Below are 14,242 nucleotides of genomic sequence, written 5' to 3'. Positions count from 1 at the left end.
CATGAAAGCTTCTCCATTGTCTGTTCTAAACAGCCGGTGTCTGGTAGCTCTTTGTGATGCATTCTACGTTTCCGGTTTGTTTGGAATAAACAGAAGAAGAAGAAGAAGAAGAAACTGGGTAGTTAGCATGAGCAGCGATAGCCACCATGGCTGAACAGACAAAGTAAAGAGAAACTCAAACTGCAGCAACAGGAAATCCAAGCTCCGCCCCCACACTGTTTGATTGACAGGTGATCTGTGGGAAGTGCAGTGCAGAAACACCACAGCGATGAGGCTGAGCAACAAAGATGGGAGACGAAATAAAAATAACAAGGATCTTGCAGATTACCGCTTTAAATATTTATGTGTGCCCTGTTGCAGCATCGTGTTGCTGAATGTTAAGGCTCTTTGTCCTGGTTTGTAGTATTCTCAGTGAAAGCCTCTCTGCGTTGGGTTGGTGCTCAGTCACACTTTGCTGCCGTTCCCCCGGGCCTCCAGTGTGATTTCTCTGTCTGGGAGAGCAGCAGAAATCATGCTCCCAGTTCCCACACCAAATCACAGCACTTTCTCATCTTGAAATTGAATCACAGATGACTCACTCGGTCTTTCTTATATTTGTTTGCTGCATGGCTTGTTTTGGGTGAGTCCAGACATGCTTTGATAGGACGCACTGACGTCTTGTTAGACTTTTGTTTATGTGCACCCTACGTCCGTGAAAAGCAATAAACAAAGGCATTTTTGGCTTTTAGTTCTGCGGTAGACCTAATGCACTATTAAACTGTTAAAAGCTTAGAATAGAATGGTTTTGTGTCACTCAGCACCCAGGGCAGGAAACAAACTTTTGTCAACAGAATATAATCTCAAATTGTCAGTATTCTACCAGCAAACTAGGCTTTTAGGAAAAAGTAGGACCTTAAAAAGATGGTTGTTACCTGCCAAAGTGGCTGGTAGGTTTGGAGTTCAAAATCAGAATCACTTTAATTGCTAAGAGAAATAAATATATAGTAATTTGTCTTGGTGGCGTTGGTGCAGAGACATACTGACAACTTTGAGTTTGACAGTAAATACTGACACACATGCAGGAAGGACAGTTTGCCTGTACCCTCTTTATCACATTATAAGAAATGTGGTGTCATTCGTTTCACTGTGCATGAAAGGTGACATTGTGTGACAATCACATAGTCATCACTGTTGACACTCTGGGGCTCCTGAATATAGACTCAGAACAAGCCAAAGGCAGCCTTTGTATCATCAAACCCTGGTACATTACAGATCTGACACTGTCCAAGCAGTTTCTAAGGCCTGATACCTAATGTACTTACTAGTCGCTTTACTGACCTCATATATAAGTTGTCTCTTGCATACCTGTAGTACATACAAATGGGGAATCTCCAAAAAAGCCATTTGACGGCTTTACAGGGAAGTGTGGTAGCACAGGCAACACATATTCGGAATATAATGTATACAGGAATATTTATAATTGGCATATTTACAGGCCACACATTCAGAATATGTCCTTATTCTGGGTATGCACCATATTCAGAATATCAATGTGCTTGTAAACATAATAAAGAGAGAGAGGAGGGGATGACATGCAACAGGCCATGAGCGGGGAGAAACGACCTCCAGCCAAATCCTGCTAAGTTTTGGTTGTTGCTTTTAAGACAGTCCACTCTGCCAGCCACCTAAGCTGGTAGCCAAACCTCACTCACAGGTTGGATTCTATTCCAAAAACCGAGTTGGCAGGTAAAATTAGCGAGAGCAGCTGTGAATTCTAGTCTAGTCCTTGTTTATTTATATACCGTAAAACTTCAATTAAAAGCCGAGTCCCAATTAAACGCAGAGGTCCCTTTTACTGGCCGGGTGTGGCTACACGTTTTGACAAATAAAGGCCGGTCTCAATTAGAAGCCGGTTGCCATTGACGCTGCATTTACTTGCATTCAAACATCAGTCACATTTGCTGATCGCCATGGCGGCACAAATGAAAAGTACAACCTCTTGCTGCCATAAACCTTTTTCGGCTTTCATCCTTAGGCTACCGGTATTTTGCCTCTCCTTTTTCTCTCTCTCTCTCTCTCTCTCTCTCTCTCTCTCTCTCTCTCTCTCTCTCTCTCTCTCTCTCTCTCTCTCTCTCTCTCTCTCTCTCTCTCTCTCTCTCTCTCTCTCTCTCTCTCTCTCTCTCTCTCTCTCTCTCTCTCTCTCTCTCTCTCTCTCTCTCTCTCTCTCTCTCTCTCTCTCTCTCTCAGTGCTTGAGGTTGTTCTTGATGCGCTGTCTCTCGGAGCGAGATCAAATGAATGATTCCTAATTGATATGTTATTCGATAGCCTAATTTTTATACAAGTAATATTCATACTGGTTTAAATAAACAATTTGATAGTATTTCCCATCTTTGCTGAGCAAGAGTTTTGTGCGAAAGGAATTAAAAGCCTGAAATTAAAGCCCAAATATAGGCCAGTTGAGTTCAGTGTTTGAAGCAAATAAAAGCCCGGGCTATTAATTGAAGTTTTATGGTAGCCCTTCATCATAGTCAAGTCTCAAAGGGCTTTACTTTCCATCCTATACCATACCACATCATACATATACTGTACATACTACATATACTGTATATATACACATTATATACACATTATTTGTGCACTGTCCATAAATATATGGTGAAGATAAAGATTCTCCGGCTACTGTGGACAGCAGATTAGTTTCCTACCCTTGCCAGGTCGGATTCAAACCCTCGGCGTTACGAGGACATGGCATGTCCGTCCGCTGATCCATAGATCTCCCCGGACCTTTGTTTTTCCGTGGCTCCAACAATTTGGCTTCATTAGGAGCCCAAGCATACTTCAGGGCTCATTGGCCGCCCGCCTCGGGGGCGAGTCTTTGTTTGCCTGGCTTTGTTTTTTTTTCTGTTTCTCCAAATGCGTTTCCCTCTACTAATGAAGTTTTTATCCGATAATAAAGTGCTACTTGTCTCCGCCCTTGAGGATGGCAAAAATCTCCTTACTCCCTTAATAGTTTCATAAAAATAAAATGGGCCGCAGTATCCTATTACGAATGAAAATAGCGAAATGTTCCCCAGCACGCCGGGTACAATCAATGCAAGAGCTGCATTTATCTTGTGTTCATTTGTGTTGCCTGTTGCTCTGTTTTCAGTGAAGGTTTTATGATGGTAGCAATCCAGCTGTACCCCTCCCCCCCGCCCTCCTCATCCACCCCCCCTCCACCTCCCGCCCCGACACCGTTCTTATGTTTCCGTCCCTCAAGTGGTGTCTAGATGAGATGTAGGCTGGATATTGGTTTGCCGGGGAGGCGGAGGGCGAGCTGCTGCTGTGTGTTTATTACTCCCTCCCCCTCTTCCTCCATCTCAGTCTTACCATTCCTCATCTCTCTCTCCTCTCCCCTCCCTATTGTCCCGGTATCTCTCGCCCCTCTCCTCCCTCTCTGGCTGTCTGTGCCTCGGCTGCACTGCTGAAGAATGTTCCCAGTAATTGAACATAAGGCTCTCAGCACAACTCAGGAAATAAAAGGGCCAGAATGTAATACACCAAGCGGGGCACAAAAGAAAATAAGTTTTATTTTCATCTCTCTCTCTCTCTCTCTCTCTCTCTCTCTCTCTCTCTCTCTCTCCCTCCTCCCCCCATCTCTTTGTCCCTCTCACTGTTTCTTCCCTCCTCCTTTCTCTCACCCCGTTCCCAACCTCTCCTCTCTTTGATTTTCTCTCTCTCTCCCTCTCTTTCTGCTCTACCTGTCGTTCCACCACACCTACATAATGCAGTATTGGACCAGCGTGGTTTCATTTAACAGCTCTATCACTGCGCTTCTCCTCCCTTCCACCCCCTGTCAGCCGAATGGTTCATTGCCCTGTATTGTCATTATAAAAGTCTGCAGGGTCGTTTTGAGGTGTAAAGAAGTCTTGTGCCTTCTGGTTGTTGATGCCAGCAATTTCATGTCTGTCTGTATCCGTCTATCTTTATCTCTCTTTCTCTCTCACACACAATGGATAATGTTTCTCCCTCTGTTTTGATTGCCTCCCACCGTAGCTTAGGGTTCCAGCAAGTCATGTCAGATGTATCATAATTGTACGATATGCACACATGATGTGGCGTCACCCTGTTCGTGACGCCAATTGTTGCAGAAAAATATTCAGTCAGTCATTCAGGGTTATCAGTAAACAGGCTGGATCTCAGTCTCTCGTAGTTGAGTGGCTTTGTGCGCGGAGGGAACAAAGATGCAAACTGGTGGCAGATTCTTTGCTCTCTGAATAGAGAAGCAGAAAAAAACGATACAAGTAAGATTAAGACCAGGAGTGTGTGAGGGAGGGCAGGAAGTGTAACAACTTTGGGATGTGTGTGTTTCACATGGCCTTGACTTTCTGATAAAGACGGGAACAGAACACGAAGATCTGGTAAACAAGTTGGATGAAGGATTCGGTACTTTTCCACTCTGCAAACAGATTCACACTTCAAGAAAGAATGACATATTTAATGCATATAAATGATTAAAGCTTAATTTCTTCCACACATGAACATACAATAACAAAGTGTTAATTAGACGTTGGAAAGTTTATAATTCTCTACAGTTGCTGAGTTGTGAAAGCCATGTATGAAAGCTGTGGCCGCAGTTGAAAAGTGATGGTATTTTATCATTTAAAGGAAGAACCTACACTAAAACTCTTGTTCAAATTCAGCTATTGGTGCTATACCCGTCTCCCACTTCAGCCAACATTCACCTTCCCTCTCGTCTGCAGTGTACGTGCCGTAAGGACATGGTGAAGATCTCCATGGACGTGTTTGTGCGCTGCCTGCAGCCGGACCGCTACGAGCTGTGGAAGCAGGGGAAGGACGCCACGGTGCTGGACCACCTGAAGCCCACCGAGCTCAACAGCCCCCAGCTGGAGCTCTGGAGGCAGAACCGCGTCACGTTCCGGGCCAACCTGCTGCGGAGGTGAGAGGGCAGACCACAGGTCGTCCTGTGTATGCTGTCTACATATGTAGTTTGAATCCATTTTATAAGGTGTAGAGTTTCCTTTACAAAGAGCATCTACACAGCTATAGACACTTTCTGTACATACAGGATGTGTGGCTCTTTGTAGACCTGTTAAAGGATAAGGCCGGTGTTTTTTAATGCATTGTCAACAAATCCTATGAAAATAACAAAATCAACAAAGCGTTTGCTCTACTCCCGTTACTTTCTGACTTCCCACGTACCGTTTTTAGCCGTCAACCCGGAAGTCATTGGCTCCAATTGTAACCTGAAAGCCTTGAAATACAGCTCACAAAGACATAGTTTCAATTTAAAAAATCGCTAACTGTTACCATGAAAAGTCAGGCTGTTGTAGTTATTACCAAATCAAATTCAAATGGGGAAAAAAATCTTTATTACGCCGGGGACTATTTTTGGTGCTACGGAACTACTTTCCTGAGATCGCAAAGTGTTTACAGCCGGTTTATTAAGTTGTTTGAGGAAAAAGTCGGCCGGCCCGGTGCATGGTGATGATGAAATATGCTGCAGAGCAGCAGCATGGCTCTGACGGGTTTTTAATCGTTTTTTTAATACAATGAATCATTGCTGATTTTGTTATTTTCATAGGATTTGTTGACGGTAAGCAATGCATTAAAAAAACGCCGGCCTTATCCTTTAATGTTACACACATTTATATATTAATACACACACATGTATATATGCTGTAACTTCCTATATTTTGTCCTCATATTCTAATTTCATATATTCCAGTATACTGAAATATGTTACATTCATACTGTACATATTTCATCTATTTTGGTATATTCTCATACTGTACAACTTTTTCATTTGTTTATCTGCCTCAGTAGGATCTACAGCTACTACTGCTGCTATATTGCACACAGTTTAAAGCTGTAATCCCTGCCTTTTCAAGCTTCAATCATCTCTAGTCAACTTGTTTTGGTATGGAAATTGTCAGTTGTGAAAGTTTATATGATCCTCATTATGCTATGTTCATATTTACATTATATTTTTCAGGGTATCCGCGGGTTAGGGTTAGAAAAAGTATGAAAAAGCATTAAATCAATTTTGCAAAAATTAAGGCCTTAAATGTCATTAAAAAGTCTGAAATATGATTCCCAGGGGTTTATCATTTTAGCAATAATCAGTACTAGTTTACTGTACAAAATAACAATAATGTATCAGCGGGGGTTTGCAAGTGTTGTTGATCAACGCCAATCACTCCACTGTTACCTCAGTGTTATATAAACCAGCAGTGCGGCCCATACTTTCTGTTTTGCTGGACATCATCCACACCCTTTGTGTTCAGGACTTCTTTCACTTTCATTTGTGCCACCGTGACAGAGCGAACTGCAACAAACTTAGAAAGCCTGACAAAGCCAGCAATACCAAAGCTGCTCCAAAACCAGAGTGAATATTGCTGCAGGATTGCAAAGGTGGAGGTAGCTTAAGACTCTGAAACCAAGATCGGTGTGACCTTAGTTGACCTTACATTTAACGGATAGGTAAGCAACCTGTGAAGTAGCCACACAAGCTACACAGCAAACCTTTTTTTCTTACCACGGGGGGTCGACTCCTTTTCCACGACCACACGTCGCTAATTGTTACTTCGATGATAAAGATGCGTCTCAGCAGAAATGCACACACGTCCAGTACAGAACAAACAGGCTGAGCAGCAACCCTGCCTACAGCAGTCAGACTGTACAATACAGAACTGAATGGAACAAAAGATGGATAGCTTTTGGTCTTTGGGGTCTGTTTTTGTTTTTGTTTTTGTTTGTTTGTTTTGTGTTGTATATTGTTGTTTTTTATGGCATTTTAAAATGTATGCATGGTTGTATGTAAGTGTATGGTTGTATTTTGTAAATGAGTATGAATGTATGGGTGCATGTGTGTATATAGATGTATAGTTTTACATTTTTGAGGTACAATCATGTATAGATATATTTCTATTTTTATTAATGTAAATTCTGCTTCTATTCAGTTGTTAACTGTGAGCATGAATACTAATAAACTCAAACATTTGATAAAATAAATAGTGGATTTTCATCAGCGGTGCCACACAATGACTTCACTGCGCATAAATAAATACCTGTGAAGTAATATGCTAATAAACAACCTGTTGCTAGTAAGCAGTATTGGGTAAGGGTATTGATTAAACTTAGAATTGCCTGCTCTTACAAAATTATTGGCTGGCTAGAAAATACTACAGACAATGGAATATTGTTAATGTTGTCATCTTAAGACACTCACTTACAAAATAGTGGGCTGAGGGAATGTAATGTTTATAAAAAAATTAATAAATTGTGCTTAATTTTTTTTTTTTTGTTCCCTAAAATGGATATGTAGCACTAAATAATAAAGTTAATTATTACAGAAATGTAATTATTATCTACCCATCTCTCTGCCCCAGGGCCTTGCAGAAGATGAAGCAGTTCCGCCGGCTGAAGCTGGAGGAGGTGAAGGTGCTGGCGGAGGACGGCATCCAGCTGGACGCCGCCGACTACCAGCGGCAGGTGGAGGAGCGCGAGGCCCAGCGGAGGCAGGAGAGGGAGGAGCGTCTGGCCAAGGAGGCCATGCTGACGCTGGAGGCCATGGAGCGAGAGGAGCAGGAGGCTGCCGAGGCCGCCGCTAAAGCAGCGGAGGCAGCAGCAGAGGGTGAGGAAGAGGAGGAGGAGGAGGAGGAGGAAGAGTTGTTTTGTTTTGGGTGTTTATCTGTCTGTCTCTCTACAGCAAGGCCCTCGCACCGTCAGGGTTTGGGGGTTTTATTCCCTGTGTAGCTCAAATGAAAAAAAAAAAAAACTCTTTTCGAACTGAGATGGTCCAACGCAAACTTTCCGTTTTTAATCTAAGTGACGTGAAAAAGTGCAAACCGTGTGAGGCAAGGTTTCACCAATACAGGTTTATGGAGGCCAGTTCAGTAACACTCAACTGAAGCTGCTGCTATCTGATATTTTGTGCTGATACTCTTCTCATTTTCATGGCAAAAAGTAAAAGTATTCAGTGTTTTCCCCCAGAATTCTCTTCCTGTCAGGGTGAAAAATTCTCAAGCAGCATTTAGACCATCATGGGACACTAAAACTCTCCAAACTCTCCAGGTTAATGAAATTCTTAGGTCGATTAGCGGCTCCTTAAGGCAGGGTGAGGCAGGTCTCCTTGCAGGTTTTACAGACTGACGCTGCTGGGTAAAATCATGACCTCGCATAACAGGTGTGGAATTCATTAAGTTTGGGCAATTCCAGCGAAACATTTTGGCAAGCGGGCTCCTATGTTATGATACAGAAAGACAGCTAACCTACCGGAGTAAAGCATTATAGAAGAGTGGATCTGTTCTTCTTGAGGAATGATGAATGATAAATCTTGTGACTGATGTGGTTATCCTGATTATTCCAGGACTCCAGTAACTACAACTAAAGCAACAGTTTATGCTACTAGGTGCAGTGAGACTGAACAGCATCTGGATCGGTTCACTTTGACACGTCACTTCAGATGAAAAAAATGGAAACTTTGCATTTAGACATCTTGGTTTGATTTTTGTCTTCCATTTGCATCTCGTCTTCACTGGATGTTTGGGCTCGTGCACCAGTGTTTTACATGTACAGTCAGTACAACAGGTCCAGATTTAGTTAGTGTTATTTAGAGCATGGCAATTATATTGCCAGAGTTAGAGGTTCACCCCATCTAAAAATGTATGTAGTACTGAAAGGCATTTTGGATAAAGGCATCAAGCAAATGGTTTATATGTTCTGTCATGTGGGACCTCAGGGCCGTCATTGTTCTCTGTCAAATTCGTAGAATACATTGTACAATCATTCAAAGAATATGATATGAAACAAATCCTTTTATAGCTGTAACATTTATACCTTGGATAGTGGTAGAAATTGGTTTTAGCTTTTGACATATCACAGAAAATCGAGCAACTGCGTATGGATGTGTCTAGTAAGAGGCTGGGTGCCTCGAGTGCACGACACTGAAATAAAATCAATCAATCATATTCAGGATTTATATCGCAAACAGTGATATTGCCTTAAACAAATTGATAAATCCTGTTTTATCAAGTATAAAGGTATGTGATCCAGGGACCAAAAAAACAGTAGTTGTCTTCTTTAAAGTCACTAGGATAAGACTCTCTCCCTCTCTCCCTTTCCTCCTTCAGTCTTATGCCTTTACCTTGCTTTTCTCTATCATACATTATGATTCTAGGGTCACAGGAATATTTATTTATTACATCTGTTGTCAGGCTGTTGTGGCTGACACTTATAACCCTGATTATTGGTTGGTTGTAATGTTTCCCTATCTAGGATTTTGAGCTTATTCTACTCTTGCACTCATTGCAAGTCACTCTCAATGCTAATAAAATGTAAAAATAAGTGGTATACCCAGGGTTTAGTACATATTAATCCCACTTCACTGGGGCTTTTTTAACCTCTGTGTAACCAGGCAGGTTGACTGAAAAGCAGGTTGTCATTTACAGCAGCAGCCTGGGGGGAGTAGTAACACCGGGGCGTTGATGCCACTTCTTCTCGGTTAATCTACACCTGCAAGCTGAAAATTGGAAATAAATTTAGATATAATAGATATAATTAAGTGTGTCAAGCCTGGCCCAATGGAAATGTGAGTTTGTTTTATAGCCGTGGAGCAGACAGTCCACCTGGAGCTGCAGAGGTGTTACTGTTCTAGAGACTCTGAGAAGATTTACATTTACATTCTAGCTGATGCTCTTATGCTGAGCGAACTGCAGCGAGCGAGCAGGTAGAGGTTCAAGGACAGCTGAGACTCTCTAAAACTAGACTAACCTGCTGCCTAAAGGGAGCTATTTCTGTCGGCACGTAAATATTATACGGTGACTTGCAAAACTAGGCAGACCCCTTGACTTTTTGCACATTTTGCTGCGCTGTTGAGTCGTTTCAAAATGCATTTTCTCCAGGATTTTAATCTGAGTTCTAGGCAAACCACTCTGTCCTATCAAAGTGAAAATAAATGTGTGAAAATATAAAATTCAAATATCAGAGAAATCTAATTTGCATATTTTTTCAACCCCGTTGCATCGTTTGGACTAAACTGCCACACAACATTTCTTATCTGCTACTCAGATTTCATATTTAGATTGTGTTTACTGATTGCGAACAATGTTTTCCGTTCAAACATTGTTTTAAATTTGTCTTTCTTGCTGACAAAGCTGAGATGAAGTCCTCTTACTAGATCTTAATGGGACTGAGTGGGACTCTCCGTCATAATACTAAAGTGTGGGATACATGGTTCATTTATGGATGACATTAGAGTCCAGTTCTTGAGGTTTGAAAATATAAATCATCCCTTTTACAATCACTATAATTTGAAAATACAAAAGGTGCAGTTTCAGTGGGTTTTTCTACTCCATTTTTACTATGGAAGTCACTGGAGAAATCGGACAGGAGAAACTCAAATTCTGTATTTTCCCAAACTGTGATAATGGGAGGGAGATGATTTACATTTCCCCCAATTTCATCCACAAATTAACTGTATCCCATAATGAAGGGACCTGGTCCACCCACTCCACTCCCCAAATCTCTGTGCATCGTCCCCTCCATCCCCAACTCTTCTGAAGTTTTTCCTCTCTTGTTTCTTCCTCCCAGCACCGGAGCCCAAATTCAACCCTCAGCACTCGCCAGAGGACGCCGAGAAAAAGAAGCAGAAAAAACAGAAGAAGGTGTTGAATTTCCATCAGGCCATGACCGGGTTCGAGGAAGCATTTGAGCAGTTTGCCACAGCCGGTGTCAAGAAGCCGAATAATGTCACAGCCAACCCGCCCAAGGTGGAAATCAAAAGTGAGAGTGACATTCCTGCAGACAGCAACGCCACCCAGGTGAGTTTGTTCACGACCAAACAGCTCAAAGTCGGATCAGATTTGTTCTTTGATTTGCTTGCACATTGACAAAGTTAATGTGTCAACAAGGAAGGAAACTAACTTTTTTTTGTCCACCGGCCACAGCTGCTGGTACATCCCGTAATTCAAAAGCCACTTTCATTGTTTTACCACTCAAATAGACTATGATAGAGCAGGACCTCCAAATGATGGTTGGTTACCTGCCACAGTTGCTGTTAAAGTAGACTAACTCAACAACTTAACAGAATTACCAGCTTTTGACTTTTGTGAATTTGATATACAAATTGGATCCACGTGAAGAAAGGGAATTTAGATGTGTTTCACTGTTGATTAATCTGACTTTATGTAATTGACAGCCTAAAAACGAAAAGATACCAAAACAGACCAATCTTTTATTGTGTACGGTTAAAACATGCAAACTGTCTAACAACCAAGGTGGCAAATAGATGACTTGATTTTCCCCTTGTAAGTTTAATGAATATAAAATACTTGCTCACGGCAAAACAAGGAATTAAAAAGTCCTAGTCACCTCTCTTTTGAAAATATTAAAAAGCCTTTATTTGCCTATTGCAAGGTTAAAAATGCACAAACATGTTGTGGCATCGCTGCCTTCATCAGGATGTCACCTGCTCATTTTTATTCCTACTGATAAGCAGCAGCTCTGTATGTTGGTTAAATCCAGTTAACAGTTGTATTACCCAGCCTATATTAGCATGCATCATATTCAACACCTGCCTAAAAAAAAATGAATAGAGATCTGGAAAAAGTAAGTAGAGTTTTGAAACGGACAATGTGAAGGAACCTCGTCTCTGTCACTGCGCCCTCAGCCATCCTACTCCAAGCACAAGATGCCGACGGAGGTGAAGAAGAGTCGGCGCCACCCGCTCAGCAAGCCGCCCATGCGCTCGCCGCTGTCCATCGTCAAGCAAGAGCCGACCAGCGACGAAGGTGTGTGGCTTTTATCTGTTGGTCTGTCTGTTGCTCTGTCTCTCTCTACCAGGCTCAGACAGATATACTGCTTTGCCAATATTTATCAGGCTGACATTGGCTGTTGATTAAATATTGATATCGACCAGTCGGTGTCGTCCACCTCCGATATGATGGAGGTTCCTCCGTGACTGCAGCTACAGAAAAACAGACTCTTTAAAACCTGCAGTGAAATTAGATTTGCATTGCACAGTTTATTTATTTAATTATCAGTAATGTTTTTTTGTAAATTCTTAATTTAAAGTGGGTAATGTCTCCCAGAGTTTCTCTACTATTGAATAGGTGTGGTGGGTCACTCTGCCTTTAAGAGCTGCTGACACTAAAAGAATTTCATCTGTCTGGGTTTCAGTGGAGAGTTTTAGTGTCCCATGATGAGGGACCCAAGAAGAAAACTCCCAAGGAAACACTGAATCATTATAATTTAATAATAATAATAAACGGTCAAATTTAAAGATACTGAATATTGGCACAAAATATCTGCTATCGGTAGCTTCTAAACAAAAATACTTAAAGAAATTAAGAAATTCAGCCTTCAAAAACACATCAGTCAAACCCTAACCTCTACATCTCTCCCTATCTGTCATTCTCCATCAATCTATCTTTATCTGCCTATCTCTATGAATCCGTCTTTCCCTCTCTCCTCCTCTGTTTATTTATGCTGTTCGTTCATGCATTCATTGTCCTCTCCGTAGTTTGAATGAAGACGCCATTTGTGTTTTGATTATCGATCCGGAGAAAGAAAAACAAAGCCGGAGTAAAGCTCCCCATGGGGATAATGAAATCTGGACTGTAAGGCTCCCTTCCCCTCTCCTCCCTTCTGTCTTTTTCCTTTTCATTTTCTGACCGACGGTTATTGATCCGGGGATCATGACTCCCAATTACCTGCTTTCAAAGTCACTTTGAGGCGGCGGCAGGGGACCGGACTCGGGGGGCCCCGTCCTTCAGAAGGCTGGATGGACAACAGGGAGGAAAGGAAGGAGGGGAGGTGGGAGGAAAGGGAGAGTTGAAAGGCAAACTTGTGAAGTTTCTGTCCAGGTCCAGCGGACGGTCTGGGTCTGTAGCCTCGGGGGCTGCGCTGTGAAATTGATTGCAGACCCAGAACAGCGAGTTGTTGATGCCTGTGCTATGTGTGTTCATCAGCCAATTATACTGGAGTATTGCTGTTGTTGTTGTTGTTGTTATTGTCTGGAACCGAATGTGCTGTTTCTGTCTCTTGGCCAGGCCTTCTTTGCTAAAGAGATCCTAGTGCTATATATCCATTTTTGGGGAAAAACATCATTACCAGGCTCTCATCTTTCAATATCTCTAAAATATACAATGATCCAGTCTGTAAAAGTGTTTAAGCCAAGGACATAACTTACCTACTATCCTAAAACCTGTATTTGTTTTGCTTGCAGTAGGTGTCACCAATTTCTCTGATTTCTATACCATCTTTTTCCTTCCAGAGCTGTCCTCCCCCATGCCACTGGATGGCGACATGAAGAAAGAAGAGCACCTGTGGCAGAACCGCTCGCCCAACTTCCTGGCAGAGAAAGCCTTTAACGCCGCCGTGGCGACCCTCGAACCCCACTGTGCTGTCTGCTCCCTCTTCTGCCCATACACACAGGTAGAAGCAGATGGGTGTCAATGAAGTAGCAGTAGTTGTAGTAGAAGTAGAGGTAGTTGCAGTAGTATTGGTGGCAGTAGAAGTAGTAGTAATAGTAGTGGGTCAGTAATAATAATAGCAGTGGCAGTTGTTCAGTATTTGTAGCTTTATTGGTGCAAGCAGCATGAGTTTTTAGAGTTTTAATAGTTATTTTACTAGTTTTTCATTGATCCTAGATGTGGGAAATTACTTAATCACCTATATTAACACAGAATGAGGCAGAGTGATACTTTGACATTGAAATGAATGCATGAATGAAAGCCACTATCAGTGTTTGGAATCCAAAATTGATATATATACACATATATCGATACCATGCCAATTTCTGGTATTGGCATCAAACGTTATCGAAAAGCCTGACTTTTAGATTAAGATTTAGATTTAGATTAAATGAGAGCTCAAGTTCGCCTTTTTGTTTATGGGAATTTTGCACTGACAAAATCAATTGAGCATAGTCTGGTTCTATTAGGAAAAGCAGATAGCATGAACAAATGTTACACAGAAAATAACATGCTCTGTTGCATAATGCATCGTGCTTTCATTCAACGAAGAAAAGTCTAGAAAAGAAAGTGTCATTTTGTAATCAGGACTGGAACTGGCATCTGTATCAAAACATTTCCAACGATGCTCAGCCTTAGCTAACATGGTAATAATAATTCAACAAGTGCGTTAGTGCTTTTTAGGTGCTCAGGGCGGTGCAGAAGGCCCAGTCTCAGTGTAAAGTCTAAGAATTAGGATTGACCAGAAGGTCCCTGCCTAAAGATCTAAGGATGCACTTAGGGGTTA

At 41.9% G+C, this 14,242-nt stretch overlaps 1 pseudogene; it reads left to right on the top strand.

Moving 5' to 3' along the window:
- The first annotated feature begins 4,722 nt into the window (after positions 1-4,722).
- The window catches only part of LOC139666833 (lysine-specific demethylase 4B-like), a 31,313-nt pseudogene continuing 21,793 nt past the window's right edge, over positions 4,723-14,242 (top strand).

The sequence above is a fragment of the Centroberyx affinis genome, unplaced genomic scaffold (assembly GCF_046629955.1).
Source record: "Centroberyx affinis isolate AG114_WGS23_722 - 3 ecotype Tasmania unplaced genomic scaffold, CSIRO-AGI_Caff_v1 ptg005149l_1, whole genome shotgun sequence".
NCBI lineage: Eukaryota > Metazoa > Chordata > Actinopteri > Beryciformes > Berycidae > Centroberyx > Centroberyx affinis.
The sequence above is the reverse complement of the archived record's forward strand: the minus strand, read 5'-3'. Positions and strand labels throughout refer to the sequence as shown.